Genomic DNA, 16,741 nt, shown 5'->3' with positions numbered 1-16,741 from the left:
TCTGTCTCTATCGACTTAAAAGGAGTTTGCAAACACTGCTTTGAAAGTTTATAATGAAAAAACAAAACAATTTTAAAATATCGAAATGACTCAAAGGAGCGACTAATCGATAAAAATAGCAGCATTACAGCGCCTTTAGTGCCAATCTCTCCTTCAAATTAATTACTTTACAGAATAAATAAACATTCCCTTCATCCCGATAAGGCCGGGAGCATAATTAAAAAATAATAAACCTGATCAATTTGCGGCGTGTGACGGACAGGCCGTAAATAAGCATCTGCGGCAGTAAGTTGTTTCATTCACTTAATAAAAGACAGAAAGAGCAGCAAAAAAAAAATACAGGGAAGCGGTAGCGGCGGAATTAAATTTGCAGTTCGCCCGCGGCGACACACACGCTGCCGCCGCTGACACGGCGCAGACAACGCGCTTTTTGACGCTCGTTCACGCCGCACCGAGCAAGCATACATATAATCCGTCAAAGGGTTCGTTCAAACTGACTTTTCACGGCAGCCGACAAGGTGCTTATTCAATTGGCGCGCACTAAATTGCGTCATTTGCATTTCGACTCTTTGATCTGCACTCGGCGCACTCAAGTTTTCCCTAGAAATGCACTCTCTCCTGCTTGAATTATTCACTTCTATGTGCGTCTTTTACTTTTTTTCTTATCAAGTGGAGAAGGAAAGAAGGTTTTTCAGTCAGAATATTATATGAATAAATTTTTGAATCCACTCTGCATCCTATGAATTTCGCCATCCAGTTGAGTAGATAATATCAAAAAAAGAATCGTGCCAACAAAATATCAGGAGAAATCGCAATCAATTTGAATAGTCAATTCAGATTTTTTTAAAAATTAATATGGCTTTTCCTGGACTGAATCAAACGTAAAATGAAATTGGTTTGGAAAATTCATCATGAAAATAGCTTCAGCACAATGAATATTTTTGTTGTTTTTTCTTTACTAACAGCTAATTAGCCCGGTAATTGGCGAATCAACCGTTAGATGGCACATCATGCTAAAGGAAATGTAACAAAATACGCGGGAATGAAATTATTTGATCGGCACGCCTCTTTTTCGACGCTTCTGATTGGCCGCTGGACCGTCTCCTGATTGGATTCCATTATTTCGACGCCATATTGACTTCTGACCGGCGGGAACCAACACAGATCGCAACCAGGCCCCCCGTGGTCTGAATATTTTTGAAAGAGCCTTTTATTTTCGTTAAAAAGTAAAAATTCCTAGAGGAAAAGTAAACAAACAAACCAACAAACAATTTTGCAAAACTATCTCATTGGAAACTTACATTATTTTTTTATATTTTTAGAATAAGCAGCTAGTTAAACGTTCAAAAATTCTAATTAAATTAAAAACATACCTACTTTTTATTATGTTAATTTTATTCATTACATTTTTATTATTTATATCTCTAGTAAAGTCTTAAATGCTCTGATAAGTAACTAAATTAACGTAAGAGGAAGGCTTTTAAATTAAATTCATGTGTTTAGATAACGTTTGGCAAAATAATAAAGGTTTTAAAATTGTAAAGATGGAAGTGAACTATTTGCTTTATACGACCAGGATATGAGAAGTGTTTCACTCGCTGACAAAGAAGCCAGTAATTTAATTCTTGGTGCTCTCGTCCTGCCAAACAGATTAACACCAAAACGCTCTGAGCTTTTTCTAGCTGGTTTATAAGATGGGCAGTTTTATGGCATGTCTGACAAGTTGCTGTATTTTTGTTTGCTTTATTCTGCGACTTTTTATCCACGTTTCACACTGCCGCATATAGTGACAAGAAAATAACATTCATTCTATTAGTTCTGCAATACTTGGAGCTTATTTTACAGATTGACAAAGATTGCGAAGTACTAAAAGCTCGCTTCATTTCAAATTCAATGCTTAATTTCAAATAATTATTTAGACAAAATTTAGGAAATAAATTCGATCGTAGAAATTCCTCTCTGTCTCATGGAAAATATAGTTCAGACTTATTTTCTATTTTCCCCCCCTGGTAGCCGCAGCCTTGGCAAAGTTTTGCCCGATGAAATTAAGTGGTCCAGCCGACGGAGCCTTTCGCGCGCGATATTGAATTCGGCTTTCACGGTGGCAGACATTTGATGAAGTTGGCATATTTGAAAAACTTTCCTGCTTTTCCCCGGTTCGTTCTTTCCCGTTTCCAGTCAAATATAGCTCGCAATTCCGTGCTGTTTAATTATTGAAGGGCGCGCGCATCACATTTCCTCATTACTCATTTATTTCCAATCACAATTACGTCGAATGGAAAACGTTTTTCCTCCATTTCAGGCAGTATTGGAAAAAGGCAGGCATAAATTTCATTCTGCCGCGTATATATGCCCTTATTGATTCACGGAGAGTAGCTTTAATTACGGTAGTAAAAATAAATAACATTTGTCTGTCGCTTGGAAAGTAAATATACATATAATTGTCATGATAGCGAGACGTGTGTTTACATAACTTGTTTAATGCCTCTGGCAAACGCTCAGACAACATCTTGTAATAATATATTGACGTTTGTTAGATGAGGTTCATTAATTAAAATGGTAAATAGTGTAAGAGACATACAGTGTAATTAAATTTAAATCAAATTACATTTTTATATGTAGAAGAAATAGTTTTCACAATCTAAATTCGCATTTTTTTAAGTTTAATATTAATTTTTTCGCCTGTAAGCAATACTTTCACTTATTTTGATTTTAAAATAAATGTGTCAAGTTTAATATAAAAAATTGCAGTCAAATCACATCGGAATGTTTTACAAATTAATATTTCAACGAGGTAAAGGTGGAGGTAAATATTTTAAGATTAATTCATCATTATTACTCTGCTTAATTAAAAAAATGAAAGGGTTTTCTACTGATTTTACAATGGAAGAGAATAAACAGGAATTTCACAATCTTAGCAATTAGAAAAATTTTAAATTAAAATTAATATCACACTCTCGTACCGACTGTTTTGGCCCTGTAGACTTAGGATCAGCAGCAGTTCAATTCCAAAACGAAATTCATAAATACCACACAGTATTAGCTGCAGAGAATTTTGAACCAAAAATAGAAAAGGTGCTTCAAACATCGCGAAAATAATTTCTAGAAGCTTTGTAGGAGTAACCATTGTAAAGTCAGTAGAATTAAATTCACTAATTTCATTTTTATTTAGGTTTTTTAAATTATATTCCTGTTTATTACTCTTTTTAAATATTTAAATGCATAAATTATTGAAATCACGAACAATGGCAAAAAATGACATTTTCCGAAGCAAAAAAAAAAAATTATTCGTCGTTGACACGTGATGTTGAATAATAAATTTAACAATTTTTGTTGACTGAATAGTTCAGAATCAGTTTAGTTCCAATTAATTGTTGTCTAGTAAAAACAAAAATCCAAAGCAAATATTTCGAGATTTAAAAGATGTCAAGGTAGGAGAGTAAAAGTGTGGTGGTGAGTGCGGCGGTGGAGCAGCTTGAGAGTCGGCGCTAACGACGTGATCAATACACACAATCATCATCGCCGCTGCCGGAGCAATTAGCGCCCGAGTGAATTATTCAAACTCGATAACTCATCTCGTCAAACGGAGAGCAAAATTAACTGCATGCACACACGCGGAAGTGGAGGAGAGCAGCCGGAGGAGCGAGTCTCGTTGCTCATTTCGGCGCGGCATGAAGTTTCAGGTTTGAGGCAAAGTTGTTAACGAGAAACGAGGTGGAGATATGGAGCAATAGAGGGCTGCCAACAGATTGGTTGAATTTCCGCTACTCTCTTTGATGCATTTAACTGCATTTTCTTCAAGGAATGGAGAAAGGACAAGAAGTATTCAGAGATAAACAAAATAAATCGGGATTTTTAAAGAGGAATGATACTGCAAAAGCCTGGAAATGCTTGTTGCCAATGCATAACCTCGTCCCTTAGGATTCAGTTAAAGCCTAAATTGACCTAAGAAGCGCTGAATTTTTTTGAGAAAATTGGCTGGAAAGTTAGCGTGCTTTTCAAATGGTAATGGCTGTCTCCTTACTTGAAATCCGATTTAATTGAAAAACCAAGAGTTTCCCCAATAAGTGGCAGACACCGTTAGACAGATCTCGACGAGAGGAATCGCAATATGGCAAGAAAATATGTTCAAGCACTGGAAATTTTGGAGAAAATTGGCAAAATTTGAATTTTTACCGTAAGAAGGACATTTTTTTACTATTGCAAATTGTTGAACAAATTGTTTATCGGTCAATTGTTTAAGGCATCCAACAATTTAAATAGTTTTCAATTGTTGCCCAGTATCATTCCACTTTAAAATCAATTTTTTTTCAAAACGTTGGTCTCAAAGAGGCGTATGATTATTGGGCCAAGCTGACACATGCATTTCAGCAACAATTTCCTCTCTGATTTTGCAAGAATAACGTAAAATTTAATTTTTTTCGAGTGTTATTAACTCTTCCAAGGACAAGAAATTGAACATTCAGTAAAAATACTTTATTTTGAGGGTTTTTTCCACTAGGAATTTTTACGGCTAGGAAGAAAAATCACAATTTAAAATAAATTGTACATTTTAGTATTTTTTTTTCAATTTTGGCGGTGATTCCTTTCCTTTACACATTTTTTTTCCAGAAAGAGACTATTTTTTATTATACTTTCTTGTTTTCAAGCAGGAAAGTTTTAGAGTTGGAGTTTTGATTCGTGTGCACGATAACGACCTTTTCTTTTCTTTCTTTGTCCAGCAGCGTGCAATATTGAATTGTTATTATTGTTGGTTCGCTTCTCGACTTCTCGTGAAGCGCGGCGAGTAGCTATCCACGCGTGAGCATTGCAGCAAAAGCGACACTTTTACGGGATCGTTATATATACTCAGCGCAAATATAATCTCTTATTGCGCTGATTTCGCGTCGGCTCGTCCACCGAGAATCGAGAATAGAGCCGGCGCATCCTTGGGATCAACGAGATGACATTGTGTGTTTATAACTTTTTAATGAGGCAAGTGCGCGGAATTCCATGCAGTTTCGCCAAATCGGGATTATTGAGTCAATTTGCATAGCGTTGGTGCTGAATGCGGTGAATGGCATCCTGGTTTCTTTTGAGGAAGAGCTGAAGCCACGCGAGATTTTTTCTCGCAAGGTAAATTATTGTTGGAGTAGAATTTTAGTGATTTTTTTATTTAAAAAACTGGTATTACATAAAAAGTCAAGCCTAAAACCAACTAATTTTTTTCAGTTACTTTTATTTTGACCAAGTGTCCAAAAATCCTGAAAAATTTTTGAGCAACGGAAATTAATTGCTTCCGAGGTGGGAAAAATATGAAAATTTAACAGTGAGAGACGATAAAAAATAGTACTTTTGAGTATTGAAAGTTTTTTTTCTAAAAATTGCAGATTTTTGTAAGGGGTCTGTGTTTGGCCTGATTAAAATTCAATAGTTGATAATAGCGTCAAAAACTGTCTATATTCAGAAAGCTGATTAAATTTCCAGTTATTTCCTATTGAGCAATTTTTTCTCAAATTTACCAAATTTCAACTGGCCATTAGAGAACCTTGAACATTTTTTGGGAAAAATCAAAATAAATAAAAAATCATCTCAGAAAAATTATTTAACAACAGGAGTAATTTATTATTTAAATTTAACAATACCAAACAGTGCTTTTCGAGCAATTAAAACTTGATTGGTGTTTTGTTCCCTTTGTCAAACAGTCGATTTTTCAATTACGAACAAAATGGAGGGTATGGAAAGCTGCTTTGAATTAAGCTTGGCGTTCTGTTTGAACAGGGAGCACAATCGAGACAAGCCCAAACACAGCTCTTGATTTACCGACGCTGCATATATACGGGCGGCAAACTAATTAATTATTTTCGCCGCTTCTTCTTTGCTCTGAATGTTTGTCGATAAAACGAATACAAGAGTCGCCGCGAGAACAAAGACGCGAACGCAAACGCGGACGAATTATGCGGGTATGACCTTTGGTGATAAATAATTCCACATACAGCTGAGAGAGTCGCTTTGAATAATTGTGCGCGAGAGAGAGAAAGGCCGGCACTGCTCTTGCTGCCGCGACGGAAGACGAAAAACTCGCACTAATTGCATTCTCGGTCTCGGGCTTGCAGCCCCGCGAGCGCGCGCGCGCGCTCTCAGATAATTTGCAAATTTTATTACGCGTGTCTTTTCCTGCCGCCCAATTTACTGGCGAAAATTCCCGCCGTCTCTGCATGAAATATGATGAAAAACGAGCAGCTTTCCGGCTCTGCGGGCCAGAAAAGTGCGTGCTTATGTTGCTTTTTCTCTGCTCTGCGGAAACCCTCGAGAGCAAAAAGACTATACGGGAAGCCTAATAAACATGAACGAAGGAAGAATGAATAAAAAAGAATGGCGCTCCAACGTTTCTCAGAAGTTGGAGATTATTTAATTATTTTTGTTTATTAATGTAATTTGCGGGCAGAACCTCAAGTCGGCAACAATTATTTGACCAAAATAACAATATAAAAGGAACGACAAAATTTGCTTGTGCAGGGAGAATTTTGTGTTAAATTCCTACGGCACTAAAAAAACTAAAGTTTTCATAAAAAATAGTCCTTGATTTTTCTAAATTGTTGCAACAAAATGGCAAACGTTTTCCAGACGTTTTTTGAAGAATTTTAGAAATACTAAACAGGCGGAAAAGTTACAAGCGTAAATTTAAATTGGCTTGGAAAATTTATCATGAAAATAGCTTCAGCACAATGAATATTTCTGTTGTTATTTCTTTACTTAAAGCTGATTAGCAAGGTAATTGGCGAATCGACCGTTAGATGGCACATCAAGCTGATGGAAATGTAACATGAGACGACCTACACCATGCAAGATATAACCTGTCAATATATGTCTGTATGTAAATGAGGAGTAGGGGACAAGCGTATAAATAAAGCGCGCCTGCTCATATTCTAGATCATTCTGATTCTGAGTTTGCTACCTGGCCGCTCTAGTTAGCCGGCCAGAGCAGGAGCGATACAGCTCAGCTAGTTAGAGTTTTATTCCTAGATCCCAAACCCTAACTCGCTATCGGCAAGGGAGAAACCGGCCTGCGGTTTCCCCTGTACAGCCCGGCTGTTCGTCATACCGTTCTTCCGGTTGACGCCGATTGCGAGTGAAGTCCCTTTCTAAATTCGCGCGACCGGTCGGCTATTCCCTAGTCGTCGTCGGAGTGCTCGTCACGTTAACTTTAATTTAGTATTTAGAACCTAAACCCCTAGACTAACCGGTAGGCCGCTACAGTGGGGGCTCGGCCTATTAAAAATACTTAATAAAAGTTGAAACCGACCCGATTTAAGATCTATCAAGAACCTAAGTTAGGAACACCTTGCGCTAGATCGGTTTAGCTTTATTTCACATAGAGTTAGGCAAAAATTAAAATCGGAACTCGCGTTAAAGTTAGAGACTCACTGCAATCACTATGTCCAGCTCCAAAGATTTAGGTGATATTTTCCATCAACCTAATCCAGAATCACAAACTGCCGAGCCCCCACTGAAGCGGCCTTCCGGTTAGTCTAGGGGTTTAGGTTCTAAATACTAAAACAAAAGCTAACGTGACGGGCACTCCGACGACGACTAGGGAATAGCCGACCGGTCGCGCGAATTTAGAAAGGGACTTCACTCGCAATCGGCGTCAACCGGAAGAACGGTATGACGAACAGCCGGGCTGTACAGGGGAAACCGCAGGCCGGTTTCTCCCTTGCCGATAGCGAGTTAGGGTTTGGGATCTAGGAATAAAACTCTAACTAGCTGAGCTGTATCGCTCCTGCTCTGGCCGGCTAACTAGAGCGGCCAGGTAGCAAACTCAGAATCAGAATGATCTAGAATATGAGCAGGCGCGCTTTATTTATATGCTTGTCCCCTACTCCTCATTTACATACAGACATATATTGACAGGTTATATCTTGCATGGTGTAGGTCGTCTCAAACAGAATACGCGGGAATGAAATTATTAGGTCGGCACGGCTCTTTTTCGACGCTTCTGATTGGCCGCTGGACTGTCTCCTGATTGGCCTCCATTATTTCGACGCCATATTGACTTCTGACTGCCGGTAAACCAACACAGATTGCAACCAGGCCCCCGGTGGCAATTATGACTGCGCAGAAGGTTTAAATTTAGGTCACGCATGCGCAGTGATGAGTTTCAGCCATCCTGTCAGATTAAGAAGCGATCTGACCATATTGCGCATGCTTAAGATGCGCACAAATTTACTGCGCAGCTTCAAAATGGGCGAATAATTTTCAAACAACTATGAATTTCGACGCCATATTGACTTCTGACCGGTGGGAACCAATACAGATCGCAGTGGAAATGACGCCAATGAAGGAAAAAATTATAACTGAAAAACAAGCAGAAACAAAGATCATACGTTTTAGATTCTTAAACAAATAAACTAAGATGCAAATTTACATGATTGAAAGAGTTTCCCATCAATGAAAATGAGACAGAGTGAGCTTTTGACTCGATTTAATTTCTATTTCGTACAGTAAAGATTACCCTTTTTATTACATTTTAGCGAATAGGAATAATTTTCGTAATTTTATTCCTTGCTGGCTGAATTTAAATAAAATAATTTCCCCATGGAAAAGCGCTGTCATTCGTTCATTAGAATTTCCAATGATGGAGTTGATCTAAATAAGAGGAATAAATATAGTATTGAAATTGATATATGCAAATTAACAATATAATTTGATTTACCCTGACGTAGGAACAAGGAAAACGAATCTAATAAAACAAAAACATGAATAACCAATGAAAAAATAGGAAATATGTATTCACATCCATATTGAGGTCAGATATATAATTTTTTTTGCGTGGCCGTTTGCAAATTGCGAGAAGCTCGACAACGTGCGTGCGCGCGTAGATAACACTCGTGGGGCTTGGCCACTGTGCTTTTTATTAGGAGAGACCTCGCAAAAATGTTAGACCATCGACACCGCGCGGGCGCTAAAAATACAGCGCGCTGCAAATGTGCAGGCATCCCGCGAAAGGGTAAAAAGACGTGTGTGTTCGGTGGCATTTAAGCCTTTTGTTATATAAATGAATAAAAAGCGCACCGTGCAATGCAACGCGAATCTGCTATTCCTGTTACCGTTGTTTTGTTGTTATTATTATTATCATCGGTGGACGGGAGTGAGTGAGCGAGTGAGTGAATGAGTAATATGTGTGTTACATGTGTGTGTGCGTTGACACTGATCCTCGGCGCGCGCTGCAAAACTGGCTGGCTGAACACAAAAGTAAGCCTTCGTTCGTAACGACCGCAGTCCAGATGGAAAAGGTTGCTTTCTGACGAGTTGACGAACGGACAGAATGTTTTTTACCGCACTATCTCATAAGAAAACTCTCATAACATTCTAGGATTTAGTCCACAGTGATTTGTTTTTTCTTAAACTGACGAGAGCCAAGTTTATATAATGGGTCTTGAACTTTTTATTTGAGAATTTTAGCAATTTACAGGTGTTTAAAATATCATTTAAAATATAAAAAATGATTTAAAAAGTCAGATTTTGTTTAATTTAGGTTAAAGACAGTCTTTGATGAAGTTTCTGAGCACACCAATCGATTCTTGAGGGTCGAATTAGGTAAAATGGATATTTTTTCTGGCCAAAAAGTCCAGCGCGACGTGCGAACGTTTTTTCCCGCCAAAACAATATGAATGCGAGAACTGCGCATGCGTCAGAGCTGGTTTAAGCACTTTCAAAAATTGTTGTAGTTATATTAAAAAATATATAATATTAATTCCAAAATAGATTTAGCAATATGTGAAAATTTTCCTTTCAGAAAGAAATTATGAAAAAATTTCCTCTGCAAAATAGTAAAGTCTCAATTTCCTTGTTGACACGATGCGAAGTCTATCTGGCATCGGGCAGGCCGGAATTATTCAAATTTGCCATAAGCAAATTTCGTCCCGGGAGATGAAGAGCAGAATAGAACAAAAAGGCAGGCAGGCAGGCACTCTCGTTAGCCTGCTTAAGCGGGCCAGAGAAATTCATCAAATTTTCAAGCGGCTGCCGACGCAAAATTAAGCACTTAAGATGCCCAAGGGCTTTGAAAAATTCAGTACCGGTCGCCTCAGGCTTCCCTTTGGAATTCCGCACCACTGCACTCAAACAGGAACTGTAATGCGTACTATAATTCCTACGCAGAAGCGGCCAACGCGATTTGCGTATTATTTGGAGCAAATGGGCAAAAGACGAAATTACTAAAATTTATGCAAGAGCTTAATTTTTCGGATGGTATTTTTTAATTTTGTATTTTTTGCGCAGAGCTATTCAATATGGCGTCCACGGGAGCAGCCAATAACTGCTTAAATAAAATTTTAAGTAAATTATTTTATATTTTTTATGACCCAGAAGTTCTAAATTCATGGAGTCTCGTTCAGAAAAGGATATTCAGAGAGCAAATTGAAAGGTTCAAAAGATTAATCCTTTACTGGAATTTTTCTTGCAGGTTTAATAATTTTTCTGATATAATTTTGATATAACCTTGACATTTTTCATGAATTTTTTAAATTGAATTTTTTGCGTGATGAAAAGTGGTCCATACTGGGATTTGGCGGTAAAATTAAAATTTCCTTCCGCGCCCAGCAGTCTTTGCTGCCAAGCAGGAAGACGGAGGGGATCTTTTTTTGCGGATCTAATCTCCTCGACGTGAAATAGAAATAATAAATTCTGTGCTTGCCTCGGCGGGAGGAAAAAGAAGCAAGCAGTGCACTCGCTTGGCTTGGCCTAACAATAAGCGTTTCGCACTTTAATTGAATCAACCCTGCTGCCATTGATTTGTATCGACTTTCTTTTCACTCCCTTTTATATTTACTCTCCGCTCTTGAAATTGGCTTGCCGCTCGTCGTTTTGTTCTCTTTCCGCTCCATTCTCGTTCGCTGCATGGCGCTCGCCTGCTCGGTCGTGGAAAGTGAGTTTGTGTTTATCAAACGCGGCAGGCGCAGGCCTCCAAGTTTGGCCCTTTTCCGGGAAGTGTGTTCGTTTTATTTTTCTGATGACTTGCCAGTTGGATGATATTTTTTGTTAGACTCGGCAATCGGCAACGCCACAGTTGAGTCTTTTCCAAGATCCAGCAGGAAACAGCTCAATTACTTCGTCAGGGTAGTAAAAAGTTAATTTTATTTTTTTAATAAAATTTATTTATTTTATTTTGCCTTAGTGTCTCTTAGCAAAAGTAAATAAAATCTTACGAAATATGTGTTTCAATTCACCAGTTGCATAAACCCTAAGTGTTCGAAGCCGCCAACAGATGGCGCCACCGTAGACTTTCGATTTTAAGGCACTTCCGCTGCGATTTCAGACTCAATCTAGCTACTGTGCATTCTTCAATTAATTTGCTAATTTATGACGCGCTGAAAACCAAAATCGGTTCAGCCAATCGCCGTAGAATCGTGAAAAACTATTTTTTGAAATAAAAAAATCTTTTCCAACGTTTCTACGGCGAATGGCAGAACCGATTTTGGTTTTCAGCACGTCAAAAAAAAGCAAATTAATTAAAAAACAGCAAAATAGCTAAATTGAGTCTGAAATCGTAGCGGAAATGCCTTAAAACCGCATAAAACAAATTTTTTAAGAAAGTCTGTGGTTGCGCCATCTGTTGGCGGCTTCAATAACTAAGGGTTTATACAACTGGTCAATTTAAAAATAAATTTTAAAAAGGCTTTGTAGGAGATTGAGTGTTTTTTGTTCAAAAGACAAGGTAAATTAAGCTAATTGATGAATTAGATGCATTAATTCAGAATAAAAATGCATATATCATGCTATTGATTATTTTAATTATACGCCAAAATTGAGTTTCCCGGGTCCAGAATCATAAAACGACACGTTGCTCGAAGATTTGAGACAATTTTTCAAAACCCCGACTCTCAGGGTCACGTCAGGGTTAAGCTTAATCGGCTTCGAACTGGAATTCGAATTTCTGAGTGCATGTGTGAATGAAATTTAGTGTGCTTTGCTTAGAAAGAATTTCTTGGGCTACACAATGCATTTTGTAAAAATTGGAGGGGGCTATCACCCTGAAAAATCGGAATGCAGACTATAAAGGTTGAAAGAGTAGACTTGGCCTATAAACTATCACTCCATAGCGCAAAAACTAATATTTTTTCACAACAACAGTCAGTGGCAGATGAAAATTTCAAGTTACATCTTAACTCGGAACAAAAATTCTAGTTTTTCTCTGTTTATAATTTTCATATAATTTAATTATAATTCTCAAAAAACCCGTCCAATCTCGCGTGGAATTGCTCTTACGGCCAGTTAAAACTAAGAGGCATCAAATAAATTTTTATTATTTTAAACACACAAATTTATCTCAATGTTGGCAGTTTAACGCGCAAATATTTTATAAAAAAATCGTTGTGGTTGAATTAATGGAGGGAGGCAGTAGGCAGAAACCAATGCCATAGCAATTCTCATTATATATAGAAGCGATCTGCAAACCGCACTCACTCTGCTCAGCATCCGCGCAGATATGTACTATATTATAGCACCGCGCACACGAGTTATTTTTCACTGGATGAAAAACGAGAATTTATATCGGAGAAAAAAAAGATGTCGGTATATATATAGGCGACGAAAAATAAATTGCAGCACCACACTGCAGCAGTCAAAAGGCTCTCGTTTTTCTCCGGCGTGCGACGAAAGGAAGAAAGAAATTGCGCTTTTGAAAAACGCTCGGAGATTAATTGGAGTCGCTACAAATAAATTAGTTTCCAGCCCTATTACCATAGGGCGCTTTGTTAATGTGATCTCGAGTTAATCATCCTGTTCAAAAGTACTTTTGTGAAAGTTTGAATTTAATGCGATTTCAATACTGAGACGAGCGAGACATCAGAAAATCAGTTGTTATCAGATTTCCTTAGATTGGATTACTTATTTTTGTTGCGTTTTAGGAATTAAATGTTAGAAAATCGTCTTATTAATCTTATTACAGAACATTGCAATTTTAGAATAATTATGCGTATTTTGATTGAATTTTGTGTTTTACAAAACCTGCTCATTAAAATAATTTACTGCTGTCTGGAGAGCTAAATTATCTTCCGTTTTTTTTTTTATTTTCAAAATATCTTGATTACAATATCATTGGTGTGTCATTTAGCCTTGACTTTGATTGGTTGAAACTAGAATTTCAAGGCAAAATTCACCGTTTGTTGCTATTATAATAATTTTAAAGATAAAACTATCAAACATTTTGCTTAAAAGTATATTAATGCTCTCAAATCGAATCAATATAAATAATTTCGGCTTCTTTAACCAAAATATTTGCTCCTTTTCATGCATTTAATATTTTTGTAAATTATTATTCTTTAAATTTTACGCTAAAATTAAAATTTCAAATTAATTTTGAGCAGCATAAAATTGTTTCTGAAATTTTTTACTAAGAAAATGTTTTAAGAAACGATCCGACGCAAGGCCATTAGAATTTAACAATAACTCTTGATGTCCGCGTACTCAGTAATTGAATTTAAATAAATTTAAAAAAAGATCATTTTTGAAACAAAACATAAAAAAATTTACTCAGAATTTCAAGTTTCTTGCAATAACTGTCTGGATTTTACAATTCAGACACGTCATTTTATTCCAAAATTTTCAAAACAAAGGAAAAGTAATTTACGAAAGACAATTTTTTTTTATTTTCATAAAAAATTCATTTAAAAACCTGAACTGCAACAAATTGCTCAAGAGCGTCGTGCAAAAATAGTGAAATATTTTCCTCCGAGAGTTTAAAGCTTTGAAATAAGCTAATTACGCTTCATACAGATCACGAGACCAAGAAATCGTCTAAAACTAACCATTTTGCGTAAAATCTTAACTAAAATTCACAGCGATTCATATTAAAACAGTTATATGGTTGGAAAAGCAACGCCCTTGGCGGTCTTTAACTTTAAACTCGTTCTCGGATCAGCAGGTAAAAATTTAATCAAAGCGTGGAAATTTTCTTCATTTACGCCTGCCAAACACAAAGCTCTCATTGTCAGAACCATTTAATGTTTAAATTTCTCAAAAATTAAATTAATTGACCCATGCAGATGATAAATTAAGAAAAAGTCTATATTTTCAGATAAAAAATGTCAAAATTTCGCAGTTATTTTTAAATCAAGATTATCAGAAAATTTGTTTCAATTGCAAAAATCTCATGAAGTAAAAAGCAACCCAAAATTCACAACAAAAACAAAAAAGGGCATTTATTTATTTTTCCTACCTTTCAGGCGTAGCACACGGACACAAAGAACTGTTTTTTTCCCCGTATTACACTGCGAGTGTTAGTTTGGGTGGTGCGAACGAGTGCGCGGAGGACGGCAGCAGCGGTGCTCGCGCGGGACACGGCGCCGGCACAGGACAAACGGCGACTGAAGTGAAGAGAGCCAGCCCAGCCCATCCGCGCGCCTCCTCGCGCTCTCTCACTCTTTCCTCGGTCGCACGCGCCGCCGGCGCGGCGCTCCGGTGCTCTCGCTCCTTCTCTCGCGGCCAATATTATGTATGCACCCCTGCGCTGCCCCAATTTACCTGCATCCCTCAACAGTCATCCAAACGTAAGGTTACAAAGATATATTATTTAGCAGTGAAATAAGCGTAAGTGAATATTTTCGACTATCGCAAGGAAAACAATGTTTTGCCAATTTTTCCGTCAAATCAGTTTAATTTCTAAAAAGAATTAATTAATATTTTTAAATGAAAGAAAGAATTACCCTCTTGTACTTGAAGTTTTAAAAAATATATAATTAATTTAATGAAAAAAATTGTCTAGGAGGATTTGAAAAAAAGTATGAGATTCTTATGTGATAATTTACAAAATGTCTGTAATTTGTGGGTCAGTGCGGCACAGGGTTGCAAAAATCCCGCATTTTTTAATGCGGTGCGATGGTATTTTTTTCAATTTTACCCAGTTTCTTGCAGGCACAATTTGCACATCAGTTTTAAATAATTTTTTACTTGTTTGCTCATGACCTCGACTTGAAAAATTGTCAGAGAGAAATTTTTGGAGAAATTGAGGCAGCAAATGGCAATTTAAAAGAAAATATCTGCACAATGGAGGGAATTTTGAGCACTACGACCGCAAATTTTAGATTTTCAAAGGGAAAAATGGAATAAATTAATTTTTTGCTCAAGAAATTGGTAAAAATTGAGTGGTAAAAACCAGTAGTGAATAAATTCGGGTGGTAAGAAAATGCAAACATGGGGCGGCAGTATTTTTAAAATATATTAATTAATCCTGTTTTACGTACTTTTCTAGCTATTCACCCATTAATTTTAATTAATTAGATCAACTGTAAAATCTAATGACAAAAAAGACAAAATTTAACTGAGCAGGGGTCGTGCACATTGTTCGAATGGAATTTGTGTGAAATATATATTTTGGATATTGTCCAAAAAGAATATCAATCAATTTTCCAAACAAAAAAAAACATTTTGGGCAAATTCCTTAAAGATTAAATTAGGCGAGCATAAACTAATGTGAGCCTTATGTAATTATCATTAAAAGTAAAAGAAAATTCAATACAGTGTAGGAAACGTAGGAAACAAGGCCAGAATATTAACAAGTTCAAGGTCCTAGTCCTAGTGGGGCTCGTTTTTAGCTCAGGAATATCAAGTTCAAAATGAACAAGTTGGTTTACAAAATTATATTTAATTTAGTAATGCAAATGCATAGTCGTGTATCATTTATTTCCTTTCCCCTACTTTAAAAAAACCAAGTAATTTTTATTTATCTCGTTTTAAATTGGAAAAATTAAATCTCAAGGTGGAATCAGCGGGGTCCAGATGTGCGATAAAATTGTTTCCCACTGCGCAGATCCAAGATGGCGTCTGAAAGTGGGAAACAAAAAGTTATCTCTTTACCGTAAAATTGCCGTACGAGTGTCAAGAGTTTGTTTTTACAATCCAAAAGACACAATTAGTACGAATAATGCAAATTATGTCACAATTTTGACGAAAGCTTGCGTCTTTTCGCGCAGTTTCACGTGACCGTCGCACGAATCTGGACCCTGCTGGGGGGAATGAGATATTTAATTAGATTGGTTTTGGCCATGAAATATTTTTCCGGACATCATTCCAAAATTCCCTTGCAGATAAAATTTGACTTTTTTCATCAATTCAAACAACTAAATTTGCATAAAATTATTTTTTGCAATAATTTTAAGCAATCGACTTACTTTTAGCTGAGAGTTTCGCCAGAAAAACGACGGTTAAAAGCTCAGAAAAAAATTTAACTGTTTTAAATTCACGCAGCCCTGTATTTTTATATTCTGACGATGAGCAAAATGATATTTAGAAGTCAAGAAAATTTGCCGTTCACAGAGATATCAATTGCAGCAGGTTTCCGCGATTGAATGGGACGACGAGGAACAACCTGTGAATTAAAAAAACCGGTCTGGAGAAGGTGCGAAGCGCAAGTAAAACAAAGAAAGCGCCGCGAGCGACCCACCCACGCGAGCAGCTCTAACAATAAGTAAGCGCGTGTCTGTCTGTCACCGCGCGGCGGGCACGAACGTATAAGTGGCTAATTGCACGGGTCGCGTTAAAAGGAGTCGAGGACGGCGTGTTGCGTGAACACGTCAATTTAAATTTGATCAGAGTGTCGCCATAGCTCCTCTGCCATAATTTAAGTGACCTCGCGCGCTGCGAAGAAAAACCAATTCTCAACGCGCCTAACTCGATCAATGCCACCGTCACTCCTGCTCGCGCTAATTGAGCAATTAATTAGCAAAGGCGCGCGAAATCGGGCTTCCAGCTGCCAAGATAA

At 37.1% G+C, this 16,741-nt stretch overlaps 1 protein-coding gene across 7 annotated transcripts in view; it reads right to left on the bottom strand.

Moving 5' to 3' along the window:
• LOC135946215 (diuretic hormone receptor-like) overlaps window positions 1-14,344 on the bottom strand; it is a 160,380-nt gene extending 146,036 nt beyond the window's left edge. For all 7 annotated transcript variants that reach the window (XR_010575498.1, XM_065494334.1, XM_065494336.1 and 4 more), the window contains exon 1: window positions 14,201-14,344. The gene's annotated coding sequence lies outside the window, so the exon portion shown is untranslated. The remainder of the gene's footprint in view (window positions 1-14,200) is intronic.
• Window positions 14,345-16,741: the final 2,397 nt, after the last annotated feature.

Source organism: Cloeon dipterum, chromosome X (genome assembly GCF_949628265.1).
Source record: "Cloeon dipterum chromosome X, ieCloDipt1.1, whole genome shotgun sequence".
Lineage (NCBI taxonomy): Eukaryota > Metazoa > Arthropoda > Insecta > Ephemeroptera > Baetidae > Cloeon > Cloeon dipterum.
The sequence above is the reverse complement of the archived record's forward strand: the minus strand, read 5'-3'. Positions and strand labels throughout refer to the sequence as shown.